Source organism: Kogia breviceps, chromosome 3, assembly GCF_026419965.1.
Source record: "Kogia breviceps isolate mKogBre1 chromosome 3, mKogBre1 haplotype 1, whole genome shotgun sequence".
Classification (NCBI taxonomy): Eukaryota; Metazoa; Chordata; class Mammalia; order Artiodactyla; family Physeteridae; genus Kogia; species Kogia breviceps.
This window is the reverse complement of record NC_081312.1, coordinates 4209958-4236357: the sequence shown is the minus strand read 5'-3', so window position 1 is coordinate 4236357 and position 26400 is coordinate 4209958. Positions and strand designations below refer to the sequence as shown.

General features: G+C 36.5%; 2 long non-coding RNA genes, 14 other non-coding genes and 2 pseudogenes across 16 annotated transcripts; all 18 read left to right on the top strand.

Moving 5' to 3' along the window:
* Window positions 1–269: 269 nt before the first annotated feature.
* On the top strand, window positions 270–343 carry LOC131754151 (small nucleolar RNA SNORD113/SNORD114 family). The gene has a single exon (XR_009335186.1). It is a non-coding gene; the product is annotated as a small nucleolar RNA SNORD113/SNORD114 family (small nucleolar RNA).
* Window positions 344–1246: 903 nt separating this feature from the next.
* Window positions 1247–1317, top strand: LOC131754103 (small nucleolar RNA SNORD113/SNORD114 family; annotated as a pseudogene).
* An 891-nt stretch (window positions 1318–2208) lies between these two features.
* On the top strand, window positions 2209–2283 carry LOC131754128 (small nucleolar RNA SNORD113/SNORD114 family). The gene has a single exon (XR_009335167.1). It is a non-coding gene; the product is annotated as a small nucleolar RNA SNORD113/SNORD114 family (small nucleolar RNA).
* A 1379-nt stretch (window positions 2284–3662) lies between these two features.
* Window positions 3663–3734, top strand: LOC131754153 (small nucleolar RNA SNORD113/SNORD114 family). Its single transcript, XR_009335188.1, has one exon. It is a non-coding gene; the product is annotated as a small nucleolar RNA SNORD113/SNORD114 family (small nucleolar RNA).
* A 756-nt stretch (window positions 3735–4490) lies between these two features.
* Window positions 4491–4564, top strand: LOC131754144 (small nucleolar RNA SNORD113/SNORD114 family). Its single transcript, XR_009335180.1, has one exon. It is a non-coding gene; the product is annotated as a small nucleolar RNA SNORD113/SNORD114 family (small nucleolar RNA).
* A 2470-nt stretch (window positions 4565–7034) lies between these two features.
* LOC131754114 (small nucleolar RNA SNORD113/SNORD114 family) lies at window positions 7035–7106 on the top strand. The gene has a single exon (XR_009335155.1). It is a non-coding gene; the product is annotated as a small nucleolar RNA SNORD113/SNORD114 family (small nucleolar RNA).
* Window positions 7107–8658: 1552 nt separating this feature from the next.
* Window positions 8659–8730, top strand: LOC131754108 (small nucleolar RNA SNORD113/SNORD114 family). Its single transcript, XR_009335150.1, has one exon. It is a non-coding gene; the product is annotated as a small nucleolar RNA SNORD113/SNORD114 family (small nucleolar RNA).
* A 490-nt stretch (window positions 8731–9220) lies between these two features.
* LOC136793909 (uncharacterized) lies at window positions 9221–11437 on the top strand. The gene is made up of 3 exons (XR_010839991.1): window positions 9221–9307; window positions 9836–9913; window positions 11370–11437. It is a non-coding gene; the product is annotated as an uncharacterized lncRNA (long non-coding RNA).
* On the top strand, window positions 9616–9690 carry LOC131754106 (small nucleolar RNA SNORD113/SNORD114 family). The gene has a single exon (XR_009335149.1). It is a non-coding gene; the product is annotated as a small nucleolar RNA SNORD113/SNORD114 family (small nucleolar RNA).
* LOC131754157 (small nucleolar RNA SNORD113/SNORD114 family) lies at window positions 10255–10329 on the top strand. The gene has a single exon (XR_009335191.1). It is a non-coding gene; the product is annotated as a small nucleolar RNA SNORD113/SNORD114 family (small nucleolar RNA).
* A 250-nt stretch (window positions 11438–11687) lies between the features above and the next one.
* Window positions 11688–11759, top strand: LOC131754150 (small nucleolar RNA SNORD113/SNORD114 family). Its single transcript, XR_009335185.1, has one exon. It is a non-coding gene; the product is annotated as a small nucleolar RNA SNORD113/SNORD114 family (small nucleolar RNA).
* A 7787-nt stretch (window positions 11760–19546) lies between these two features.
* On the top strand, window positions 19547–19618 carry LOC131754154 (small nucleolar RNA SNORD113/SNORD114 family). The gene has a single exon (XR_009335189.1). It is a non-coding gene; the product is annotated as a small nucleolar RNA SNORD113/SNORD114 family (small nucleolar RNA).
* An 869-nt stretch (window positions 19619–20487) lies between these two features.
* Window positions 20488–20559, top strand: LOC131754102 (small nucleolar RNA SNORD113/SNORD114 family). The gene has a single exon (XR_009335146.1). It is a non-coding gene; the product is annotated as a small nucleolar RNA SNORD113/SNORD114 family (small nucleolar RNA).
* A 911-nt stretch (window positions 20560–21470) lies between these two features.
* On the top strand, window positions 21471–21542 carry LOC131754139 (small nucleolar RNA SNORD113/SNORD114 family). Its single transcript, XR_009335177.1, has one exon. It is a non-coding gene; the product is annotated as a small nucleolar RNA SNORD113/SNORD114 family (small nucleolar RNA).
* On the top strand, window positions 21474–25665 carry LOC136793908 (uncharacterized). Its single transcript, XR_010839990.1, has 4 exons — window positions 21474–22109; window positions 23622–23699; window positions 24627–24687; window positions 25580–25665. It is a non-coding gene; the product is annotated as an uncharacterized lncRNA (long non-coding RNA).
* LOC131754131 (small nucleolar RNA SNORD113/SNORD114 family) lies at window positions 22422–22498 on the top strand. Its single transcript, XR_009335170.1, has one exon. It is a non-coding gene; the product is annotated as a small nucleolar RNA SNORD113/SNORD114 family (small nucleolar RNA).
* Window positions 23402–23476, top strand: LOC131754098 (small nucleolar RNA SNORD113/SNORD114 family). The gene has a single exon (XR_009335142.1). It is a non-coding gene; the product is annotated as a small nucleolar RNA SNORD113/SNORD114 family (small nucleolar RNA).
* LOC131754143 (small nucleolar RNA SNORD113/SNORD114 family) lies at window positions 25031–25094 on the top strand (annotated as a pseudogene).
* Window positions 25666–26400: the final 735 nt, after the last annotated feature.

Sequence of the window (26400 nt, the reverse complement as noted above, 5' to 3'; positions counted from 1 at the left end):
TTGTGGCATGAGGGCTCTAGGGTGTGCGCGCTCAGTAGTTGTGACTCGCAGGCTCTAGAGTGCAGGCTCAGTAGTTGTGGCGCATGGACTCTGTTGCTCTGCGGCATGTGGGATCTCCCTGGACCAGGGATTGAACCCGTGTCCCCTGCATTGGCAGGTGGCCTCTCAACCACTGGGCCACCGGGGAAGTCCCTGATTTATGTTTATTTAAATAATAGTGAATTAATTAATAAACAAATGTAGATGACAGTAGAGAAAAGTGCCTCTCCTGGACCATTGGCCATGACTGGAGGCATAGGGGTCATGTATGGTGAATACCATGTGTCTGTAACCCTGATTCCACACAACGCAAAACCTAGCCTATCTTCTGTTATAAATGACCGCATGGGTCAATGTTAGGAATATACAAACATTATATTCCTATCTTGGGTTAATAGATTTAGACATATTATTAATAATCAGCCATCTAGCCATTAAAAAATGTAAAGAAACACATAAAAAGAAGGTGAAACATTGTTCACTAGGAACATATGTGGTCAGGCAAGAACTATTATTAATAAAATAGAAAACATTCATGCCCTTTAAGCAATAAATGAACAAGTGTTCTGCCCTTTTGCTGAAAGGATCATACAGACACTGATAAGTAAGAGTCAACATTGTTGTTCTAGGTCAGTCTCAAGTTTAAGGTTTTCTTTTCTTAATGGAAAAAATACTATGTTATGAAAAATTAATGAGTGCCTAAATGAGTAAGTGAAATGTGGATAACAAGGATCAATGGAGATAAGGCCTGAAATTTTTTATCATCTTTTCTGCTCTGTACCTCTTAGAATGGGAGCACTCAAGCTGGTTGAAGGATTCTTCTATGGTTCTTAGTTGTCTGGTTGCATTCATGCGTTAGGACTGTGGAGACCATGTGAGTAATAGACAAGTTTTGGCCTTAGTTTCAATATTTTATTTAAGGCTATTGACTGTATTATTGCAAGTTGTGAAATATAATCAATGAAATCCAAATAGCCCAGTGTGAAACATGGGATTAATATGAAGTACTATATTGATTCATTCATAAAATGAAAAATGAGAGTAATTAATGAAAGATGTTGACACAAGAATGATTCTAAATATATATTAGAGATTTCTAAGCTCTTTGGTGGTTCCGATGAATAACCATTTTAAAAATTATAATTACTGAATTATGAATTGAGCAATAAGTCATATAGAAATGAATGAGTAAAAAGAGGTATGGTATTGGATCAATGATGACTACTGGTGGCGTATGAGTTGTGTACAGTGAATACGTTCTGGAACTCTGAGGTCCGATGCAAAAGAAATTTCTTTTTTCTCTTCATGCATTTTCATTCTTTATTATAATTGAAGCAATGAAAGAATCAATAAACAAACATGTGGACAAATGGAGAGAAAGTCTCAATCTTTTTATCACCTTCTGTTTGGTACTTTTCAGAATAGAAGCTCGAAGTGATTTCAGCCTCTATTGTGATCAAGGTTATCATTTTCAGGTTGGTATAGGACAGAGACCCAGGTGAGTAATGACCAAAGTTCCTCTCTTGATTTGGGTAATTTACTTAAGTGTTTTCATTGTATTCTAAAAAGTAATAAATGCAATCAACAAGTTAATAATGGCCCATTGATAAATATGACCTGAAACCTTATACTGATTAATTGATATTGTAGGGACTTCCCTGGTGGTGCAGTGGTTAGAATCTGCCTGCCAATGCAGGGGACACGGATTCCAGCCCTGGTCCAGGAAGATCCTACATGCTGCAGAGCAACTAAGCCCGTGTGCTACAACTACTGAGCTGTGCTCAAGAGCCCACGAGACACAAGTACTGAGCCTGTGTGCCTAGAGCCTGTGCTCTGCAACGAGAGAAACCACTGCAATGAGAAGCCCGCACACTGCAACGAAGAGTAGCCCCTACTTGTCACAACTAGAGAAGGCCTGAGTGCAGCAACAAAGAACCAACACAGCCAAAAATAAATAAATTTATTTTTAGAAATTGATATTGTATAACATTGATATTCATTAATGTAAGAGTTGTAATCTATTTTGGTAATGATTAGAAAGAAGTTAGGGATATTCGAGTGTCTTGTTCTTTGGCTTTTGTTAATCATATATTTATTTTATTACTATCAATGAAGTAATGATTTAATTGATACAAATATATAAATGAATGAACTAAAATTGGGCTTAAATGAACCAATGATGAGGCTTGGTAGAGATTGAGGCACAGATGATGAATAATAAGTATCTGGAACCCTGAGGTCCAAGACAATACATACTCTGTTTTCATGTTTATTTGATCCTATGGACAGATGTTAGGAATGTATAATTTTCAAGTTCTTTGATTAAGTTTTAAAATTATTACTAGATCAATGAGAGCACCATTAAAGATACATAAATAATAGATTACAAAGAAAAGATAAATTATGTTCTCATTATGAACATCTATGATGAGACAAGAAATATTAATAAAAATTTCCAGCACTGATGACCATTATGAAATAGATGGTTCAAGGGTGTCATCACTTTTGCCAGGTATCAGATAGACTTGAACAATTAGGAGTCAACTTTATTGTTCTGAGTTAGTCTTAAGTATGAGGTTGTTCTTTCTGTTAAGAGAAAACAATTTCTACATTATGAAAAAGTTATAAATTCCTAAATGACTGGGTAAAAGAAATGTAGAATGCAAGAGTCAATGGCGATAAATTTTCTTTTCTTGTTTTCCTCATTGTCTGTGCTTCATATTGTTCAAAATGGACACATTTGTGCTGATGAAGTGTTATTCCATGGTGATGCACCTTATGATTGCATCTCTATTAGAAGCACAGAGATAAATGTGAGTAATAGTCAAATTTCTCATCTTAGTTTCAGTGACTTTTTTCCCCTGTGTATTCAGTGTATTACTTGAAACTTCCATATAGAGTAACAGAAGGCCAGTGTAGCTCAGTGATAAATATAGACCTTCATTAAACACTAATTGATTAACGCATAGATGTATAATAGCATATAATTTAAAAAGAGATACGTTGCTGTGAGAATGATCTATTTACAGTTAGCGATATCATGACTCTTCTTGGGTTTTGTGACTAATAATTTTTTTTTTTTTTTTTTTTTTTGTGGTACGCGGGCCTCTCACTGTTGTGGCCTCTCCCATGGCGGAGCACAGGCTCCGGACGCTCAGGCTCAGCAGCCATGGCTCACGGGCCCAGCCGCTCCGCGACATGTGGGATCCTCCCAGACCGGGGCGTGAACCCGTGTCCCCTGCATCGGCAGGCGGACTCTCAACCACTGCGCCACCAGGGAAGCCCTGTGACTAATAATTTTAAAATTATTATGAGTGACTTACTGAATTAGTCAATAAACAAATATAAATGAACAAAGAAAAGAGTAAAAAGTATTAAGAAGTATTAAATTAATCAAAAACTTACTCATAGTTCAATGATAAATATAAGAAATATTCTTTGGAATAATTGATAATGGGCAGGATTGAGGTTGAAAATTGGAAGATATGGACCCTTAATGGGGAATGATTCTGTAAACTGAGGTTAGGGTTATTGAAGAGTGTTATTCTTGGAATATTTAGTGAACCATATATTGTTTTATTATTCTTCCATATAGAAATGATGGAAGAAAAGAGACTCAGTGATGGACCAGTGATGCTGATCATGACGGGAAGAGTCCTGAACGATGAAAACATGTCTGAAGCTCTGAGGTCCAGCCCAGACCACAAGTAATCTCTTCCTTCTGGTGAAACTGTTTCTGTAGAGAGGTGACAGGAATATAAATAGATCACATTTTTGTATGGATTTCATAGACAGATTTGTTATTATTAATAGATCTATAATGAACCATTATGCACATATAGACGAACATAAGGAAAAACAGGGTGAAGCGAGACAAAAGATACTGTTAATAGATATGAAAACACTGATGCCCATTAAATAAATGGGTGAGGGTCACCTGTTTGGCCAAGGTTAGGTAGAAAGACATGCATAAGTAAGAGTCAGTTTAATTATTCTGCTTCAGACAAAAGACTGAGATTTTCTTTTAACAAGGTAAAAATTTTAGAGAGAAACACCTCAGAATGAAGTTACTAGACATGATTTAGAATCGTCCATGGATATGAGCTATGGGTTTGCCTCTGCGAAATAGGAGATGGAGATGACTGTGAGTCATAGTAGAAGTTCTTTCCTCTATGGTTTTATTAAAGTAATTCAATGTATTTAATAAGAAATGAGGAATATAAATAAAGAAGGAGACTGCATCTCAGTGTTGAGTATGGATATAAAAACCACTATATGGATTAATACATGTATAGAAAACAATGTATTAAAGAGATATATATATTTAAGTAATAATTATTCTATATAGATGAAGGCTTTTCTTATTTTTTCTTGAATTATACTGCTAAAACTAATTAGTGAATTTTTTATTTAATCGAAAGAAAATGTGTACATAGAAAAAGGACCAATATTAGATCGATGATAATTTCTGGTCATCAATATGAGTGATATACAGTGAATACTTGTCTGGAATTCTGAGCTCTGATATTACATTAATCTATTTCATTCTCAACTTGAGAAGGCATCCTATAGGCAGGAATAAATGAGGAGCTTACTTTGGTCTTGTGTTCATATTTTTCATTCTATTATTAAAATAGGAAAATGGGAGAATCTATAAATACATATGTAATTAAAAATAAAGGTGAATGATCTGCATACCTTCTTGGGAGAAATGTCTATTTAGATCTTCTGCCCAATTTTTTGATTGGCTTGTTGTTATTTATTTATTATTTTTAAAATTAATATGTATTGGAGCATGGTTGCTTTACAATGTTGTGTTAGCTTCCACTGCACAACAAAATGAATCAGAGCTGCATGAGCTGTTTGTATATTTTGGAGATTAATCCCTTGTTAGTTGCTTGGTTTGCAAATATTTTCCCCCATTTGGAGGGTTTTCTTTTCATTTTGTTAATGGTTCCCTTTGCTGTGCAAAAGCCTTTAAGTTTAATTAGGTCCCATTTGTTAATTACTGTTTTTATGTTCATTAGTTTAGGAGATGGATCAAAAAAGATCTTGCTGCAATTTGTGTCACAGAGGATTCTCCCTATGTTTTCCTCTAAAAGTTTTACACTATCTGGCCTTACATTTAGGTCTTTAATCCATTTTGAGTTTATTTTTGTGTATGGTGCTAGGGGGTGTTCTAATTTCATTCTTCAACATGTAGCTGTCCAGTTTTCCCAGCACCACTTATTGAAGAGACTGTCTTTTCTCCATTGTATATGTATACTTGCCACTTTTGTCATAGATTAGGTGACCATAAATGCGTGGGTTTATCTCTGGACTTTCTATCCTGTACCACTGATCTACAGTTTTGTTTTTGTGCCAGTACCATACTGTTGGATGACTATAGCTTTCTAGAAGAGTCTGAAGTCAGGGAGCCTGGTTTCTCCAGATCTGTTTTTCTTTCTCCAGATTGCTTTGGCTATTCATGGTCTTTTGTATTTCCATACAAATTGTAAAGTTTTTTGTTCTAATTCTGAAAAAAAAAATGGTAATTTGATAAGGATTGCATTAAATCTGTAGATATCTTTGGATATGTAGCCATTTTCAGAATATTGATTCTTTCATCCAAGAATATGGTATATCTCATCATCTGTTTGTGTCATCTTTTAATTCTTTCATCAGCATCTTATAGTTTTCTAATTACAGGTCTTTGGCTTCCTTATGAAGGTTTATTCCTAGCTGTTTTATTCTTTTTGATGCAACGGTAAATGTGATTGTTTCCATAGTCCCTATTTATGAACTTTCATTGTTAGAATATAGTAACCTAAGAGATTTCTGTGTATTAATTGTGAATCCTGCAACTTTTCCAAATTCATTGAAGAGCTTTACTAGTTTTCCGGTATCATATATATGATTTTATGTGTATAGTATAATATCATTGGCAAATAGTGACAGTTTTACATTTTCTTTTCCAATTTACATCACTTTTAATTCTTTTCTTCTCTGATACCTGTGGTTAGGGCTTGCAAAACTATGCTGAATTATACCCAAATAAAAAGTTTAAAAATATTAGGTGAACGAAAAAGAAAACAATTTCCAATTACGGAAAATTTGGGTGGAGACAATAGATAGCTAGTGGGAGGCAGCTGCATATCACAGGGAGATCAGCTCGGTGCTCTGTGACCACCTAGAGGGTTGGGATAGGAAGGGTGGGAGGGAGGGAGACGCAAGAGGGAGGGGATATGGGAACATATGTATATGTATAACTGATTCACTTTGTTATAAAGCAGAAACTAACACACCATTGTAAAGCAATTATACTCCAATAAAGATGTTTAAAAAAAAGATATACCAGTAATATGTCAAGCAAAGTCTGAATTTCAATTATAAAGCCACAAGACATGACTGTTACCACTTAGGGTAAGGAGGAGGGGTCAGGAGAAGTGGTTGACAACCTTCATATTCTGGCGCAGTGGCAAGATCGAAGATTCCTTTTCAACAGATTTCACATATCCTCAACATTAGGGATAGCTTACATAACGATGTGAATGTGGAAGCAGGGATAAGTGGAGAGTGTCTCCGCCATTTTTATCTTCTGCTTTGTTTTATACTCCTCAGAGTGGACGCATTGGACCAGAAATGAGAATTCTTCCTCGAGTGCCAGCTTAAGATGACATCTTTGTCATAGGAGCCCGGACACCCATGTGAGCATCATCTAGTTCCTAGTCTGGGAGTGGGTGGTTTCTCTAAAAGTAATGACTATGCTAAAAAAATGGGTGAAAGAAGATTAAAGGAGGACATCTTTATCCCATTGATAAACAAGGAACTGTTGTGAAGCAAAAACCTGATAATAAATATGAGAGAGATATAATGATGTGAGAATGGTTATAGAGACAGGTGAACGTTATTGAGGTCTCGCTGGGTTTTGCAAACCCTAGAGTGTCAAAATTCGCATTAATGAAGTAACGCGTGAATCAGTGAAACATATAGAATGAAGAGAAAGTCATCTTTTCTGGATCGATGATGATAAATGCCAGTGCATGAGTCATCGATGACGAATATGTGTCTGGAACTCTGAGGTCCAATACACGAGAAATGTGGTCTATCTCTTCATGCGTTTTCACTGGTTATGCTAATTGAGCCAATGAAAGCATCAGTAAACAAATCTGCTGGTCCATGGAGAGAAAGTCTCAATCTCGATCATTACCTTCTCTGTTTGGTACTTTTCAGAAGAGAAGCTCAAGGTGATTTCAGCCTCCATTTTGATTAAGCTTCTCCTTTTCAGGTTGCTATGGGACAGAGACCAGGTGAGTCATGGCCAGGGTTCCTGTCTTGGTTTGGGGAATTTGTTTAAGTGTTTTCATTGTATACTCAAAAGTCATTGATGTATATCAAAGGGTTGACGAAGGCCCGTTGAAAAATAAGCCATGAGAGCTTATGCTGTTGAAGTGATCTTCTAGATCCTGGAAATGCATTAAGGAAAGAGATCTCATGTATGGTCATAGTGACTGGACAGAAGTTAGGGATATTCGCAGGTCTTGTTCTTGGGTTTGGGATATTCGTGTCTTTCTTTCATTAGTATCAATGGTGTAATGATTTATTTGATAGAGATATGTCAATGAATGAAGTAAAATTGGACCCAAGGGGACCAAAGATGAAGTTGGATAGAGGATAAATCATGGGCAAGGAGCTATAAGTATCTGGAATTTGACATACTCTGTTTTCTACATTGATTTCTTCCTACGGACAGATGTTCAGAATATATAACATCATGCTCTTAGTTTGGGTTACTCAATTTAGATTTCATATTATTAATCGTTAAGTGATAGAACCATTCAAAATATGTAAATAGTAGATTAAGAAGAAAAACTCAGTTAATTCCTACTGTGGACACATGTGGTCTGGCAAGAAAGCAGTCCTAAATATTTCCACTGGTGGATCTAGGAAGTCAGCTGTTTGGCCAAGCTTCATGTGGATGTGAATAATTAAGAGTCAATTTTGTTGTTCTGGGGTGCTCTCAAGTTTGATGGTATTTTTGTTTGTAGAAAAAGAAAAATCTCTGCATTATGAAAGAGTGACCAATTCCTCATGATTGAGAACATTAAATCTGGAAAGAATGCATCGATGCCCATAAAGTTTCCTTTCTCTCTCTTTTGTTTCATTGACTGTGCCTTCTGTTGATTAAAGTGGACGCATTCGAGCTGATCAAGCTATCAGTATTTCATGGTGATGCACCTTATGGTTGCAGAAGCCCTCTGAGTAATAATCAAATTTCATGTCATGGTTTCTGTTATTATTTTGTCCCTCTGTGTGTGCATTCAGTGTAGTATTGGAGAGATCCCTATAGGAAAACCAAGGGCAGTGAAGCTCACTGATAACTGTTACATTTTATGAAACATAAATAGATTACTTCCCTGATGAAAAAAACAAAACAAAACAAAACAAACCACAACAACACAAAACCATCATCGTGATTTACAGGAGAAACACTGCTGTGAGAATGAAGTAATGAGAGAAGAGGGATATCCTGACTGCCCTTAGGTTTTGTGATTAATAGGGTTTTCAATATTTATGAGAGATTTATTGCCTCAATCAGTACACGATGTAGAAATATGCGAAGAGAAGGAGGGACGGTATTGGATCCATGATGACTACTGGTGGGGTATGAGTCGTGTACGATGAATATGTGTCTGGAGCTCTGAGGTCCGATGCAAATGGAATCTCGTCCGTTGTGCTATTGGAAGTGACTCTAGGGGCTGAGGTCAGGAATGAGTGAGGGGCTTCTTTGTAGTCTTTGTGTTCATACCTTTTCATTCTGCTCATACAATTGAAAAACTGAGGCTCTCTTCATAAATATATGAATAAAAATAAAGATGAATGACAGAAAACAATTTCCAATCACGGAAGTATGGGTGGAGATGAGCTATACCATTAATATGTCAAGGAAAGCCTGAGTTTCAATTGGAAAGCCATGGCACATGACTGTTACCACTTAGGGCAAGGAAGAGAGGGGGGCAGGAGAATCGGTAGACATCCCTCATATTCTGGCACAACAGCAAGATTGAAGTGGTTTCTTTTCAACAGATTTCACACATCTGCTACGTTAGGTATTGCCTAAATAACAATGTGAATGTGGAAGCAGTGATGAGTGCAGAGTGTCTCCACCATTTTTATCTTCTGCTTCGCTTTATACTCCTCAGAGTGGATGCACTGGACCAGAAACGAGGATTTGTCCTCAAGTGCCAGCCTAGGATGGCATCATGGTCATAGGAGCCAGGAGACCTGTGTGAGCATCATCTAGTTCCTAGTCTGGGGGTGGGCGCTTTCGCTAAAAGTAATGACTATGCTAACCAAACGGATGAATGGAAATTAAAGGAGGGCATCTTTATCCCATTGATAAACAGGAACTCTTGTGAAGCAAAAACCAGATAATAAATATGAGAGAGATATGATGATGTGAGAATGGTTCTAGAGACAGGTGAGCGATATCAAGGCCTCACTGAGTTTTGTAAACCCTAGAGGGTCATAGCTGGCATTAGTGAATTAACACATGCATCAGTGAAACATATAGAATGAAGAGAAAGTCATCTTTTCTGGATTGATGATGATAAATGCCAGCGTATGAATCACTGATTATGAATAATACGTGTCTGGAACTCTGAGGTCCAATACAAAAGAAATGTGGTCTTTCTCTTCATGCTTTTTCATTGGTTTTGCTAATTGAGCCAAAGAAAGCATCAATCAACAAATCTGCCTATCCATGGAGAGAAAGTCTCAATCTCAGTTGACACCTTCTCTGTTTGGTACTTTTCAGAATAGAAGCACAAGGTGATTTCTGCCTCCACTGTGATCAAGGTTCTCCTTCTCAAGTTGCTATGGGACAGAGACCCAGGTGAGTTATGGCCAGGGTTTCTGCCTTAGTTTGGGGAATTGGTTTAAGTGTCTTCATTGTATTCTCCAAAGTCATCAATATATATTAAAGGGTTGATGATATGGCCCATTTAAAAACAAGCCATGACAGCTTATGCTGGTGAAGTGATCATCTAGATCCTGGAAATGCATTAAGGAAAGAGATCTCATGTATGGTGATAGTGATTAGAGAGAAATTAGGGATATTCATGAGTATACTGTTCTTGGGTTTTGGTTTTTTGTGTCTTTCTTTCATTAATATCAATGATGTAAGGATTTAATTGATAGTGATGTATCGATGAATGAACTAAAATTGGACCCAAGGGGACCAGTGATGACGTTGGGTAGAGGATGAGGCATGGCCAAGGAACTATAAGTATCTGGAATCCTGAGTTCCAAGAAAGGATAAATACTTTGTTTTTTACATTGATTTCTTCCCTTGGACAGATGTTCGGAATATATAAAATCATGCTCCTACTTTGCATTAATCAATTTATATTTCATACTATTAATCGGTCAGTGGTAGAACACTTCAAAATATATAAATAGTAGATTAAGAAGAAAAGGTCCATTATTGCCCACTGTCGACACATGGGGTTCAGCAAGAAGCAGTCCTAAATATTTCCATCAGTTATGACTGTTAATAACAAATGGATCTAGGAGGTCAACTGTTTGGCCAAGCATCATTTAGATGTGAATAATTAAGAGTCAATTTTATTGTTCTGGAGCACTCTCAAGTTTGAGGGTATTTTTGATTGTAGAAGAAGAAAAATCTCTGCATTATGGAAGAGTGATCAGTTCGTGAATATTGAGAACTCTAAATTTGGAAAGAAAGCATCAATGTCCATAAAGTTTCCTTTTCCTTTCTCTCCTTTGTTTCATTGACTGTGCTTTCTACTGATTAAAATGCACACGTTCAAGCTGATTAAGCTATCAGTATTCCATGGTGATGCACCTTATGATTGCTGGAACTAATGTGGGTAATAAATTTCATGTCATGGTTTCCGTTATTTTTTTGTCCCTCTGTGTGTGCATTGAGTGTATTATTGGAAAGAAACATACAGGAAAAGTAAGGCCAATGCAGCTCAGTGGTAAATGTTACATTTTATGAAATATTAATTGATTACTGCCCTGATGGAAGAAACAAACAAATCAAAACAATACAAAACAAATCAACACAAAACCAGAATCATGATTTATGGGAGAGACTCACTGCTTTGAGAATGAACTCTTTTGATAAGAAGGATATATGACTGCCCTTCGGTTTTGTGATTAATAGGTTTTTCAATATTTATGAGAGATTTATTTCTTCAATCAGTAAACAATGTAGTGATAAGCAAAGAGAAGGAAGGGCCATAATAGATCGATTCCATGGCGATCCATCATATAACTGCAGGAACTCATGTGATCAATAATCTAATTTCTTGCCTTTCTTTCAGTCTTTTTCCTTCCTGTGAGTGTACACTCAGTTTGTTTTTAGAAAGATCCATATAAGATAACATAAAGCCAATGCAGCTCAGTTTTAAATGTTGCATTTTTGAAGCATTAGTTGATTACTATGTAACTGAAAAAAAAGTACAAAAGCAGCATCGTAATCCACAGAAGAGATTCATTGCTGTGAGAATGAACGATTTACAGAATAGGGATATCATGACTCTCCTTAGGTTTTGTGTTTAATAGCACTTTCAATTATTTTGTGATGTATTGAATTATTCAACAAACAATGCCCAAATACTTGAGGTCACAGAAGTTCACATTGTATGACTGATTACTCCTGGTGGCTTATGGGTCATGAAAGTTGAATTTGTGTCTGTAACTTTAATGTCTTATTCAAAGCTAATCTAAGGATTTTTCTTTGGGCATCTGCCTTGGGTGGCATCGTTTTTTAGGAGCCAGGAGACCAGTGTTAGCATCATTTAATTCTTAGGCGTTCTTTTTGCTCTGTTTTCTAGGAGTAATTACTATGCTAATAGTATGTTTGGAATATAATTAAAGATGGCCATTTTTATCCTATTGATAAACAAGTAATTGATATGAAGGTTTTTATTGATTAATGCATGTATGAAACCTGATAATAAATATGAGAGAGATATAATAATATGAGAATTTTCTAGAGACTTTATTTCATGTATTTGTTGCATTTTCAATCTATAGAGTGTTAAAATTGTAATTAAGCCTTATTCCATGATGATGTGCCTCATGATGAATCTCTTTGTTTGTTAGAAGTAGAAAGACCAACGTCAGTAATAGTCAAATTTCTTGTCTTGGTTCAGGTGATTGTTTTTCATTAAAAAATATTTAATCATGGGAGTCAGAGTCAAGATGGCAGTGTGGGAAGATGCAGAGTTAGTGTCTCCCCACAACTAGGATGCCTGCCGGCCGCTGGTGGGGACTCTGATGCCCAGGGAGATGGGAGGAACCCCAAAGTGAACCAGTAGGATGTAGGGGGACTGAAGGAGGAGGAGAAGTGGAGGCCAGACAGGATCAGCGTCCCTGAGGCCAGGGAGACCAGGAGAGGCAGGTGGGAGGAACTGTCCAGGAAGAGCGGGAGAGGAGCAGAGGGTGATCGCTTGGCCCACTCTGGCCAGGGAGGCTGCTGAGCTCCCAAGCCGGTACCCCAGCTCCAACACCCCATCCAGGCCGTGTGGGTCCTGGGGGCATTAGAGGAAGGCTGGGGAGATCAGGAGAGGCAGGCAGAAGGAGCCATCTGGGAGGAGCAGGAGAGGAGCGGAGGGCCATTGCCCTGCCCACTGGGGCCCAGGGAGCCTGCTGAGCTCCCAGGTGATCCACTGCCCTCCAAAGCCCCCTCTAGGCTGCATAGGTCCTTGGGGGAATGGGAGGGAGGACCGGGAGATCAGGAGAGGCAGGAAAGAAGGATCCTCCCAGATGGGAGGAGCAGGAGAGGAGAGGAGGGCATTTGCCCCACCCACTCGAGCCCAAGAAGCCTGCTGGGCTCCCAGGTGAGGTACCCTGCCTTCTGAGACCAGGGGTGGGGGGGCATGCCTGGGCCCCTTCTGTTCCTTGAGCCTAAGTCCCACTACCCACAGCCCCCAGGACCTTTTCCAGCTCTGTGGGTCCTGAGCATAGGCCCCACCCACTGCCCAAACCTCACCCTTGCTTAGGTCCCACCCTCCAAAACAAAGGCCTTCCACCCCCCCTTTTTTTTTCTTTTCCCTCCTCCTTCTTTTTACTACTATGGTACTGATATATCTTCTGGTTGTTGATTCATCTATATATATCTATATATTTTTTTAAAAAAATAAATTTATTTATTTGTTTTTAGTTTTGGCTGTGTTGGGTCTTCGTTGCTGCTCACAGGCTTTCTCTAGTTGTGGCGAGCAGGGGCTACTCTTTGTTGTGGTGCATGGACTTCTCATTGTGGTGGCTTCTCTTGTTGTGGATCACGGGCTCTAGGTGCATGGACTTCAGTAGTTATGGCATGTGGGCTCAGTAGTTGTGGCTCGCAGGCTGTAGAGCACAGGCTCAGTAGTTGTGGTGCATGTGCTTAGTTGCTCCGTGGCATGTGGGATCTTCCCGGACCAGGGCTCAAACCCGTGTCCTCTGCATTGGCAGGCGGGTTGTTAACCACTGAGCCACCAGGGAAGCCCCTGATCTATATTTTTATTTTTACATTCTTTCTAACACATCTATTAGTTTCCTAGTCTAATTTTATTTTTTACTTTGTTATTTTTTATTTTTTTTATTTTTTTTGCTGCCCCAGGCAGCTTGCAGGATCTTGGTTCACAAGCCAGGGGTCAGACTGAAGCTTCTGTGGTGGGAGCTCTGAGTCTGAACCACTGGACTAACAGAGAACCTCAGACCCCAAGGAATATTCATCAAAGTGAGGTCTCATGGAGTTCCTCATCTCAGCACCAACACCCAGCTCTACCCAATAGCCTACAAACTCCAGTGTTGGAAGCCTCAGACCAAACAACCAGTAAGATAGGAACACAATCCCACTCATTAAAAAAAAAAAGAGAGAGACGGCAAAAAAATATGTCACAGATGAAGGAGGAAGATAAAAACATACAAGACCGAATAATTGAAGAGGAAATAGGCAATGTACCTGAAAAAGAATTCAGAGTAATGATAGTAAAGATGATCCAGAATCTTGGAAGTAGAATGGAGGCACAGATTGAGAAAATACAAAAAATGTTTAACAAAGATCTAGAAAAACTAAAGAAGAAACAAAGATGAACAGCACAATAACTGAAATGAAAAATACACTAGAAGGGGGCTTCCCTGGTGGCACAGTGGTTGAGAGTCCGCCTGCCGATGCAGGGGACATGGGTTTGTGCCCGGATCCCACATGCCGCGGAGTGGCTGGGCCCGTGAGCCATGACTGCTGAGCCTGCGCATCCGGAGCCTGTGCTCTGCAATGGGAGAGGCCACAACAGTGAGAGGCCAGTGTACCGCAAAAAAAGAAAAAAGAAAGAAAAAAGAAAAATACACTAGAAGGAATCAATAACAGAATAACTGAGGCAGAAGAACGAATAAGTGAGCTGGAAGACAAAATGGTGGAAATAACTGCCGAGGAGCAGAATAAAGAAAAAAGAACGAAAAGAAATGAAGACAATCTCAGAGATCTCTGGGACAACACTAAATGTACCAACATTCGAATTATAGGGGTCCCAGAAGAAGAAGAGAAAAAGAAAGGGCCTGAGAAAATATTTGAAGAGATTATAGTCAAAAACTTCCCTAATATGGGAAAGAAAATAGTCACCCAAGTCCAGGAAGCACAGAGAGTGCCATACAGGATAAACCCTAGGGAAAGCACACCAAGACACATGTTAATCAAACTAACAAAAATTAAATTCAAAGAAAAAGGATTAAAAGCAGCAAGGGAAAGACAAAAAATAACATACAAAGGAATCCCCATAAGGTTAACAGATGATCTTTCATCAGAAACTCTACAAGCCAGAAGGGAGTGGCAGGACATATTTAAAATGATGAAAGGGGAAATCTACAACCAAGATTACCCAGCAAGGATCTCATTCATATTCGTTGGAGAAATCAAAAGCTTTACAGACAAGCAAAAGCTACGAGTATTCAGCATGAGCAAACCATCTTTACAGCAAATGTAAAGGAACTTCTCTAAGCGGGAAACACAAAGGAAGGAAAAGACCCACAAAAACAAACTCAAATCAATTAAAAAATGTTAATAAGAATATACATATCAATAATCACCTTGAATGTAAATGGATTAAAAACTCCAACCAAAAGACACAGGCTGGCTGAATGGATACAAAAACAAGACCCTTATATGCTGTCTACAAGAGACCCACTTTAGACCTAGTGACACATACAGACTGAAAGTGAAGGGATGGAAAAAAGATATTTCATGCAAATGGAAATCAAAAGAAAGCTGGAGTAGCAATACTCGGATAAAATAGACTTTAAAATAAAGACTCTTACAAGAGATATGGAGGGACACTACATAATAATCAAAGGATCAATCCAAGAAGAAGATATAACAATTATAAATATTTATGCACCCAACATAGGAGCACCTCAATACATAAGGCAAATGCTAACAACCATGAAAGAGAAATTGACAGTAACACAATAATAGTAGAGGACTTTAGCACCCCACTTACACCAATCTACAGATCATCCAAACAGAAAATAAATAAGGAAACACAAGCTTTAAAATGACACAACAGACCAGATAAATCTAATTGATATTTATAGAACATTCCACCCAAAAGCGACAGAATACACTTTCTTCTCAAGTGCACATGGAACATTCTCCAGGATAGATCACATCTTGGGTCACAAATGAAGCCTTGGAAAATTTAAGAAAATTGAAATTATATAAAGCATCTTTTCTTACCACAAAGCTATAAGACTGGAAATCAATTGCAGGAAAAAACTGTAAAAAACACAAATACATGGAGGCTAAACAGTGTGCTACTTAATAACTGAAAGATCATTGAAGAAATCAAAGAATAAATAAAAGACTACATAGAAACAAATGACAATAAAAACACAACGACCCAAAGCCTATGGGACACAGCAAAAGCAGTTCTAAGAGGGAAGTTTAGAGCAATACACTCTCACCTCAAGAAACAAGAAAAATTTCAAATAAACAATTTAACTCTACATTTAAAACAACTAGAGAAAGAAGAACAAAGAAAATCCAAAGTCAGTAGAAGGAAAGAAATCATAAAGATCAGAGCAGGAATAAATGAAATAGAAACGAAGAAAACAATAGCAAAGATCAATAAAACTAAAAGCTGGTTCTTTGAGAAGATGAACAAAATTGATAAACCCTCAGCCAGACTCATCAAGAAAAAAAGAGAGAGGACTCAAATCAAAAAAATTAGAAATGAAAAAGGAGAAATCACAACAGACAGCGCAGAAATACAAACGATTATAAGAGACTACTACAAACAACTATATGCCAGTAAAATGGACAACCATGAAGAAATGGAAATTCTTGGAAAGGTACAATTTTCCAAGATTGAGCCAGAAAGAATTAGAAAATATAAACAGACCTATCACAAGTAGTGAAATTGAAACCGTAATAAAAAATCTTCCAACAAACAAAAGTCCAGGACCAGATGGCTTCACAGGCAAATTCTATCAAACATTTAGAGAAGAGCTAACACCCATCCTTCTCAAACTCTTCCAAAAAATTGCAGAGGCAGAAACACTCCCAGATTCAATCTACGAAGCCACCATCATCACCCTGATACCAAAACCAGAAAAAGACATCACAAAAAAAGAAAATTATAGACCAATATCACTGATGAACATAGATGCAAAAGTCCTCAACAAAATACTATCAAACAGAATCCAACAACATATTAAAAGGATCATACACCATGATCAAGTGGGATTTATCCCAGGGATGCAAGGATTCTTCAATATATGCAAATCAATAAATGTGATACACCACATTAACAAAATAAGGAATAACACCCATATGATCATCTCAATAGATGCAGAAAAAGCTTTTGACAAAAGTCAACACCGATTTATGATAAAAACTCTCCAGAAAATGGGCATAGAGGGAACCTGCCTCAACATAATAAAGGCCATATATGACAAAACCACAGCAAGCATCATACTCAATGGTGAAAAACTGAAAGCATTTCCACTAAGATCAGGAACAAGACAAGGATGTCCACTCTCATCTCTTTTATTCAACATAGTTTTGGAAGTCCTAACCACAGCAGTCAGAGAAGAAAAAGAAATAAAAGTAATACAAATTGGAAAAGAATAAGGAAAACTGTAACTGTTGGCTGATGACATGATACTATACACAGAAAGTCCTAAATATGCCACCAGAAAACTACTAGAAGTAATCAGTGAATTTGGTAAGGTTGCAGGATACAAAATTAATGCACAGAAAACTCTGGCATTCCTATACACCACCAACAAAAAATCAGAAAGAGAAATTAAGAAAACACTTAGAACAAGAATAATATACCTAGGAATAAATCTGCCTAAGGAGGCGATCAGTTGATCATCTGATCAATTGGTTGGAAGAATCAATGTTATGAAAATGACTATACTACCCAAAGCAGTCTACAGATTCAGTGCAATCCCTTTCAAACTACCAATGGCATTCTTCACAGAATTAGAAGAAAAAATTTTACAATTTGTATGGAAGCACAAAAGACCCTGAATAACCAAAGCAATCTTGAGAAAGAAAAGCAGAGTTTGAGGAATGAGGCTCCCTGACTTCAAACTATACCACAAAGCTACAGTAATCAGGACAGTATGTACTGGCACAAAAACAGAAATATAGATCAGTGGTATAAGATAGAATGCCCAGAGATAAACCCACACACTTATGGGCACCTAATTTACAACGAAGGAGGCAAGAACATACAATGGAGAAAAGACAGCCTCTTCAATAAGTGGTGCTGGAAAACTGGACAGCTACATGTAAAAGAATGAAATTAGAACACTACCTAACACCATACACACAAATTAACTCAAAATGGATTAAAGTCTTAAATGTAAGACCAGACACTATAAAACTCTTAGAGGAAAACATAGGAAAAACACTCTTTGCCATAAACCACAGCAAGATCTTTTTCACCCACCTCCTAGAGTAACAGAAATAAAAACAAAAATAAACAATAATGAAACTTAAAAGCTTTTGCACAGCAAAGGAAACCATAAACAAGACAAAAAGACAACCCTCAGAATGGGAGAAAATATTTTCAAATGAAGCAAGAGACAAAGGATTAACCTCCAAAATGTACAATAGGTCATGGAGCTCAATATCAAAACCAAAACAAAACAAAACAATCCAGTTAAAAAATGGGCCAAAGACTTAAATAGATATTTCACCAAGGAAGACATACAGGTGGCCAATAGGCACATTAAAATATCCTCAACATCACTAATTATTAGAGAAATGCAAATCAAAACTACAATGAGGTATCACCTCATGCCGGTCAGAATGGCCATTATCAAAGAATCTAGAAACAGTAAATGCTGGTAAGGGTGTGGTGAAAAGGGAACCCTCCTGCACTGTTGGTAGGAATGTAAATTGATACAACCACTATGGAAAACAGTATGGAAGTTTCTTAAAAAACTAAAAACAGAACTACCATACAACCCAGCAATCCCACTACTGGGCATATACCCTGAGAAAAACATAATTCAAAATGAGACATACACCACAATGTTCTTTGCAGCATTATTTACAATAGCCAGGATATAGAAGTAATGTAAGTGTCCATCAACAGATGAATGGATAAAGATGATGTGGCACATGTAAACAATGGAATATTGCTCAGCCATAAAAAGAAACAAAATTGAGTTCTTTGTAGTGAGGTGGATGGACCTAGAGTCTGTCATACAGAGTGAAGTAAGTCAGAAAGAAAAACAAATACTGTATGCTAACACATATATATGGAACCTAAAATAAAAAAGGTACCGATGAACCTAGATGCAGAGTAGGAATAAAGAGGTAGACATAGAAAATGGACTTGTGGACATGGGGTGGGAGGGTGAAGCTGGGGCGAAGTGAGAGTAGCATTGACATATATACACTACTGCATGTAAAATAGTTGGCTGGTGGGAAACAACAGCATAGCACAGGGAGATCAGGTCGGTGCTTTGCGATGACCTAGAGGGGTGGGGTGGGGAGGATGGGAGGGAGGCTGAAGAGGGAGGGGATATGGGGACATGTGTATGCATATGGCTGATTCGCTTTGTTTGCAACATCAACTAACACAGTATTGTAAAGCAATTATACTCCAATAAAGATCTATTAAGAAATATTTAATCATATTTTTTCTCATGGTTTTGTTGATTTCTGTGTTTGCGTGTGTGTGTGTGTGTGTGTGTGTCTGTGTGTCTGTGTGTCTGTGTGTATTAAGGGTAAAGTTCAAAATTTCCATACAGAATAGTAAATGGCCAAGCTCAATAAGAAATAGAGAATTTGATGAAACATTAAATGATTAGTAAATAAATGAAAACAGCATCTAATTCAAAAAAGAGTTTTGTTGATATGAAACTGAACTATTTACACAGTAGGGATATCATGCTCTTTTTGGGTTTTACAGGTAATAGAGTTTAAAAATGTTTGTGAATGGATTAGTTGATCAGTCAATAAAGAAATAGGAATGAACGAATAACAGAGACATATTCATGGACTAAGTATGATGATCGTTCTAGGAATAGTCCTGAGTGATGAAAACATGTCTGAAACTCTGAGGTCCAACACAGAGCATAAGTAGTCTATTTCCTTTGTTAAAATTGTTTGTATAGGGAGATGTCAGGAATACCAAAAGATCATATTCTTGTTGATTTCATAGAGTTAGAGTTGTTATTTGTAATTGATCTGTGATGGAATCATTAAGCAAATATAAATGTATAAGGAAAAATAGGGCCAAGTATTTTTCTCATATGAACACCTTTGTTGAAGCAAAAGATATTGTGAATAAAAACTGAAAATTCTGAATCTCATTAAATAAATGGATGAGGGTCACCTCCTTGACCAGGTTTCTATAGACATGCCTACGTAAGAGTCATTAAATTATTCTTTTTCAGACTAAAGATTGAGGTTTTTCTTTTAACAAGGTAAAAAATAAATAGAAAAACAATAACTAATAAATAAATACTGAGTATATGAAATTCCAAAAATAAGGATCTATGGCTTCTGGTCTCAGTATTTTCATCATCTTCTGTGTTTTGTACTCAGAATGAATGCACTAGAGATGGTTTAGAATCATCCATGGTCACCAGATCTGTGGTTGCCTCTGTATAATAGGAGGATGGAGATTAATGTGAGTAATAGTTGAAGTTCTTTTTTCAGTTTGTTTTTTTATTAAAGAAATTCACTGTATCATTAAGAAATGTGGAATAAAGAAGGTAGCTACATTTCAGTGTTGAGTATGTTATTACAAACCATTATATTGAGTAATGCATACATGGAAAACTGAGCATTAATATGAGACATATATTAAACTAAGAATAATTCCATACACATCAATGCTCTTGGTTTTATTTATTGTAATGCTAAAATTATCAGTGAATTTGTGATTTATACAGTAAAGAAATAAAAATGTATGTAGAAAAGAGGGTCAGTATTGGATCAATGATGACTACCCGTGGCGTAAGAGTCGTGTACGATGAATACGTGTCTGGAACTCTGAGGTCCGATGCAAATGGAATCTATTCCATTGTCTTGTTTGAAGTGATCCTATAGGCAGAGGTTAGGAATATAGAAAGATATTTGTTTTGGTTATTATGACCGTGCATGTAAAAAATTTTTATGATTGGATCAATGAAATACTCAATATACAAATTTGTAAATTAAATAATGATGAATATGAAGGCTTTTCAATAATAAAAATATGTGGTTAGTCAAAAATTACTGTTATATACAAATACATTAATATATATTGAAAAGACGTTTTCAGAGAAAAAGTTATATAAAGATGTTATCTCTGGTTAAGAGTGATACAGAAAATGATAGGTATTAGTTACTGACTGAGTCAGTAACCACTTTGACATTTGATTCATTAAGGAAAAAACAAATAAATAATTACCATAATTTAGTAAATGACTAAATTACTGTGCAAATGAATAGCAGAATATTGGATAAATGGAGAATAAATAAATAAATAAATAAATAGGTAAATCTGAATATTTTTATCACCTTGTCTGCTTGTTACTCTTCAGGACAGATGTTCCCACTACTTCAGCTTCTGCTGTGCTCAGTTGTCCTGCTGCTTCTGTGTCAGAAAGTAACTAAGGTAAATAACAGGCAAGGTTGGTGTTCTTGGATTAGGTGATGTGTTTGAGGGTACTCATGGTGTTATTAAAAAGTATTAAATTAATCAAAAATTACTCATAGTTCAATGATAAATCTGAGAAGAAATATTATTTTGAATAATTGATAGTGGGCAAGACTGAGGTTGAATAATGCAAGAGATGGACCCTTAATGGGAAATTATTCTTAAACTGAGAATTAGGGATATTGAAGGGTCTTATTCTTGAGATTATTAACAATTAATTAATGATTTAATCAATGCAAATATACAAATGAACGAAGAGAAGAGACTCAGTCGTGGACCAATGATGATGATCGTTTCGGGAAGAGTCCTGAACGATGAAAACATGTCTGAAACTCTGAGGTCCAACCCGGAACATAAGTAGTCTCTCCCTCTTTGAAATTGCTTTTGTAGAAAGAGGTCAGGAATATTTGAAGATCATATTCTTGTATTGATTTCATGGATTTAGATTTGTTAGTATTAATGGATCTGTGATGGAACCATTAAGCAAATAGAAATTAACATATAAGGAAAAAATAGGGTGAAGCATGGTCCAAATTGAACATATCTCGTGAGGCAAAAGATACGGTTAATAAACATTGAAAACACTGATGCCCATTAAATAAATGGGTGAGGGTCACTTATTTGACCAAGATTAGATAGAAATGCGTAAGTAGGCATCAGTTTAATTGTTCTGCTTTAACCAAATGGTTGTGTTTTTTCTTTTAACAAGACAAAAAATAGAAAGAATAAGAAAAAATAATATCTAAATACTGACTAAATGAAATGTAGGAAACAAGGATCACTGGCGATAAGGTCTCAATATTTTTATTATCTTTCATGTGTTGTACTCCCCGGAATGAATGCATCATTTAGCATCTTCCATGGACATGAGCTTTGTGGTTGCTTCTGTATAATAGGAGGATGAAGATTAATGTGAGTAATAGTTGAAGTTCTTTTTTCAGTTTGCTTTTTTATTAAAGTAATTCACTGTATTGTTTGGAATGTGGAATATAAATAAAGAAGGCAGCTATATCTCAGTGTTGAGTATGGATATACAAACCATCATATTGATTAATGCATATATGGAAAACTGAGACTCTTAGTATGAGATGTATTACACTGAGAATAATTCTATGTACATCAGGGGTCTTCTTGGGTTTTTTGAATTGTACTGCTAAAATTATTAGTGAGTTTTTAATTTAATCAATAAAGAAATAGAAATGTATGTAGAAAGAAGAACAGTACTGGATCGATGATGATTTCTGGTCATCATCAATATTAGTTGTATACGATGAATACATGTCTGGAACTCTGAGGTCCAATATTAAATTAAGCTTGTCCATTCTCAACTTGAGAAGGTGTCTTAGAGACAAATGTTAGGAATAAATGAGGGGCTTGTTTTTCGTCTTTGTGTTCATGCATTTCATTCTATTATTATAATTGGATAATATGAGAATCTATAAATAAATAATTAAAACTAACGATGAATGGAGTAAAACACTTTCCAATTACCAAAATATGTGGTGAGACAAGAAATATTATTAATATATCATGGAAACCCTGAAGTTCAATTAGTAATGAATGGCGCATGACCATTATCACTTAGGGTAAGAATGTGGTAGACAGGATAATTTGTAGACAACCTTCATATTCTGGCTCAGTGGCAAGATTGAAGTGGTTCGTTTTCAACAGACTTAATACGTACACTAAATTAATGATTGCCTAAATATCTGTGTGAGTGTTGAAGTAAGGGAAAGTGGAGAGTGTCTCCACCATTTTTATCAACTGCTTTGCTTTATACTACTCAGAGGGGACACACTGGACCTGAAAGAAATATTCTTCCTTTAGCACCAGCCTAGGATGGCATCTTTGTTTTAGGAGCCAAGAGACCAGTGTGAGCAGAATCAAATTTGTAGTCTTGGGTTGGGTGGTTTGTCTAACATATTTACTGTATTAATAAAATATTTCAAGTATAATTAAAGAAGGCCATTTTTTATCCTATTGATAATAAAGAGATTAATATGAAGCATTATATTGATTAATGCAGATTTGAAAAACTGATAATAAATGTGAAAGAGATATAATTATGTGAGTATCTTTCTAGAGACATGTTAGTGGTATCAAGGCCTTGTTGGGTTTTGTGACTCATAGAGTTATAGATTATAATTAGTGAATCAATGAACTAATCAATTAACAATATAGAATGAAGAGACATTCATCTTTTCTGGATCAGTGATGATAAATGCCGGCGTATGAGTCATTGATGATGAATAATACGTGTCTCGAACTCTGAGGTCCAATACAGAAGAAATGTGGCCTTTCTCTTCATGCATGTTCATTGGTTATGCTAATTAAGCCAATGAAAGCATCAATCAACAAATCTGCAGATCAAAGGAGAGAAAGTCTCAATCTCGGTCATCACCATCTCTGTTTGGTGCTTTTCAGAATAGCAGCTCAAGGTGATTTCAGCCTCCATTGTGATCAAGGCTCTCCTTTTCAGGTTGCTATGGGACAGAGACCCAGGTGAGTAATGGCCGGTGTTCCTCTCTTGGTTTGGGGAATTGGTTTAAGTGTTTTCATTGTATTCTCAAACAATTGATATATATCAAAGGGTTGATGATGGTCTGTTTATAAATAACCATGAGCACTTATGCTGATGAAATTATAATCTAGAACCTGGAAATTCATTAACCAAGGAGATTTCATGTATGGTGATAATGACTGGAGAGAAGTTAGGGATATTCGCTGGTCTGGTTCTTGGGTTTTGGGTATTCATGTTTTTCTTTCATTAGTATTAATGATGTCATGATTTAATTGATAGAGTTGTACCAATGAATGAACTAAAATTGGACCCAAGGGGACCAACGATGAAGTTGGGTAGAGGATGAGGCATGGGCAAGGAACCATAAGTATCTGGAAGCCTGAGGGCCAAGAAGTGTATACACTCTATTTTCTACATTGATTTCATCCTATGGACAGATGTTAGAAATATATAAAATCATGCTCTTAGTTTGGGTTAATAGATTTTGATTTAATATTATTAATGGATAAATAATAGAACCATTAAAGATATATAAATAATAGCTAAAGAAGAAAAGGTAAATTATTATGTACCTATGAAAATATATTGTCAGCCAAGAAATAGTAATGAAAATTACCAGCACTGATGCCCATTAGGAAATGAATGGATCAATGGTGTCATCTCTTTGGCCAAGCATCATACAGATGTGATGATTAAGTGTCAGTTTTATTGATCTGTGTCATTCTCAAGTTTGAGGTTCTTTTTGTTTATAGAAAAATTCTCTAAATTATGAAAAAGTTATAAATTCCTAATGATTTGAGTACTATAAATCTAGAAAGCAAGAATCAATCACAGTAAATTTTCCTTTTTTTTTTAAACATCCACTGTGCATTGTACTTCTGAAAATGGACACATTCGGTCTGATTAAGCATTATTCCATGGTCATGCACCATATGATTGCATCACTGTGTTAGATTCACAGGAACCAATGTGAGTAATAGTCAAATTTCTTGTCTCAGTTTCAGTGATTTTTTTTCCTATGCATTTATTCACTGTTTTATTTGAAAGTTCCACACAGAGTAAAAGAAGGCCAACTGTAGCTCAGTGATACATATTGAATTTTATGAAACATTAATTGATTACTGCATAGATGAAAAATGTCATCATTATTTTTAAGAAAGATACTCTGCTGTGAGAATGAATTATTTACAGAATAAGGATATCAGGACTCTTCTTGGGTTTTGTGAATAAACTGTTTTAAATTATTATGATTGATTTTCTGAATTAGTCAATAAACCATGTAGAAATGAGCGAAGAAGAAGAGGGACAATATTGTATCAATGATAACTACTGGTAGCATATGAGTCGTGTACGATCACTGGAACTCTGATGTCTGATGCAAATGGAATCTAGTCCATTTTCCTATTTGAGTTGATTCTAGAGACACTTGTCTGATATATACAAGGGACTTGTTTTTGGTCTTTATGCATTTTCTTTATATTTAATAATTGGGTTAATCAAATAAGCAATAAATAAGCATATAAATAAATAAAGATGAAGGCAGTGAAATATTGTCCAATTATAAACATATGTGGTGATAGAAGAAACAATATTAGTAAATTTGAAAACAGTGAAGTCCAAAGAGAAATAAATGGTACATGAAAAATCTTTGACTAAGAGAAATATGGACAATTGTAATAATAATCACTGCTCATTTTCTCAGTCAGCGTCAAGTTTTAAGTTCATTTTCTTAAGAGAAATTGAAATAAATATACTCCAAATTAATGATTGTCTAAACCACTGAAAAATGAAATGCAGAAGCAAGGATCAATGGAGATTAGTTCTCAATTTTTTATCATTTGCTCTGCCCTGTACTCCTCAGAATGGATGCCCTTGAGCTGATATAAGCATCTTTCATGGTCAGGAGCCCTGTGGTTGCATCTGTGTGTTAGGAGGAAGCAGAACAATGTGAGTAGTAGTCAGTGTTCTTGTCTTGGATTGAGCCGTATTTTTAAAAAGACACTTATTGTATTGTTAAAAAGTATTAAATATAATAGAAGTCCAAACTTGCCAAAGTGAAATATCATTGATATGAAGGAATATGATGATTAAGCCATATATGAAAAACTGAGTTCAGTTAATGAAAGAGGTGAGTGTCAGGGGAGATGATGGTTTAAATAGACGTTTGGGATATTTAGGGTCTTACTCATGATTTATTTGTGTGACTTATGTTTATTTATTTATTTATTTATTTATTTTTTCGTGGTACGCGGGCCTCTCACTGTTGTGGCCTCTCCCATTGCGGAGCACAGGCTCCAGACACGCAGGCTCAGTGGCCTTGGCTCACGGGCCTAGCCGCTCCGCGGCATGTGGAATCTTCCCGGACCGGGGCACAAACCCATGTCCCCTGCATCAGCAATGGACTCTCAACCACTGCGCCACCAGGGAAGCCCTATTTATTTACTTTTAAATATTTATTTATTTACTTGGCTATGCCGGGTCTTTGTTACAGCATTCAGGATCTTTAGTTGCAGCATGTGAACTCTTAGTTGTGGCATGTGGTATCTAGTTCCCTGACCAGGGATCAAACCTGAGCCCCCTGCATTGGGGGAATGGAGTCTTAACCACTGGACCACCAGGGAAGTTATTTAAATAATAGTGAATTAATCAATAAACAGATGTAGGTGATACTGGAGAAAAGAG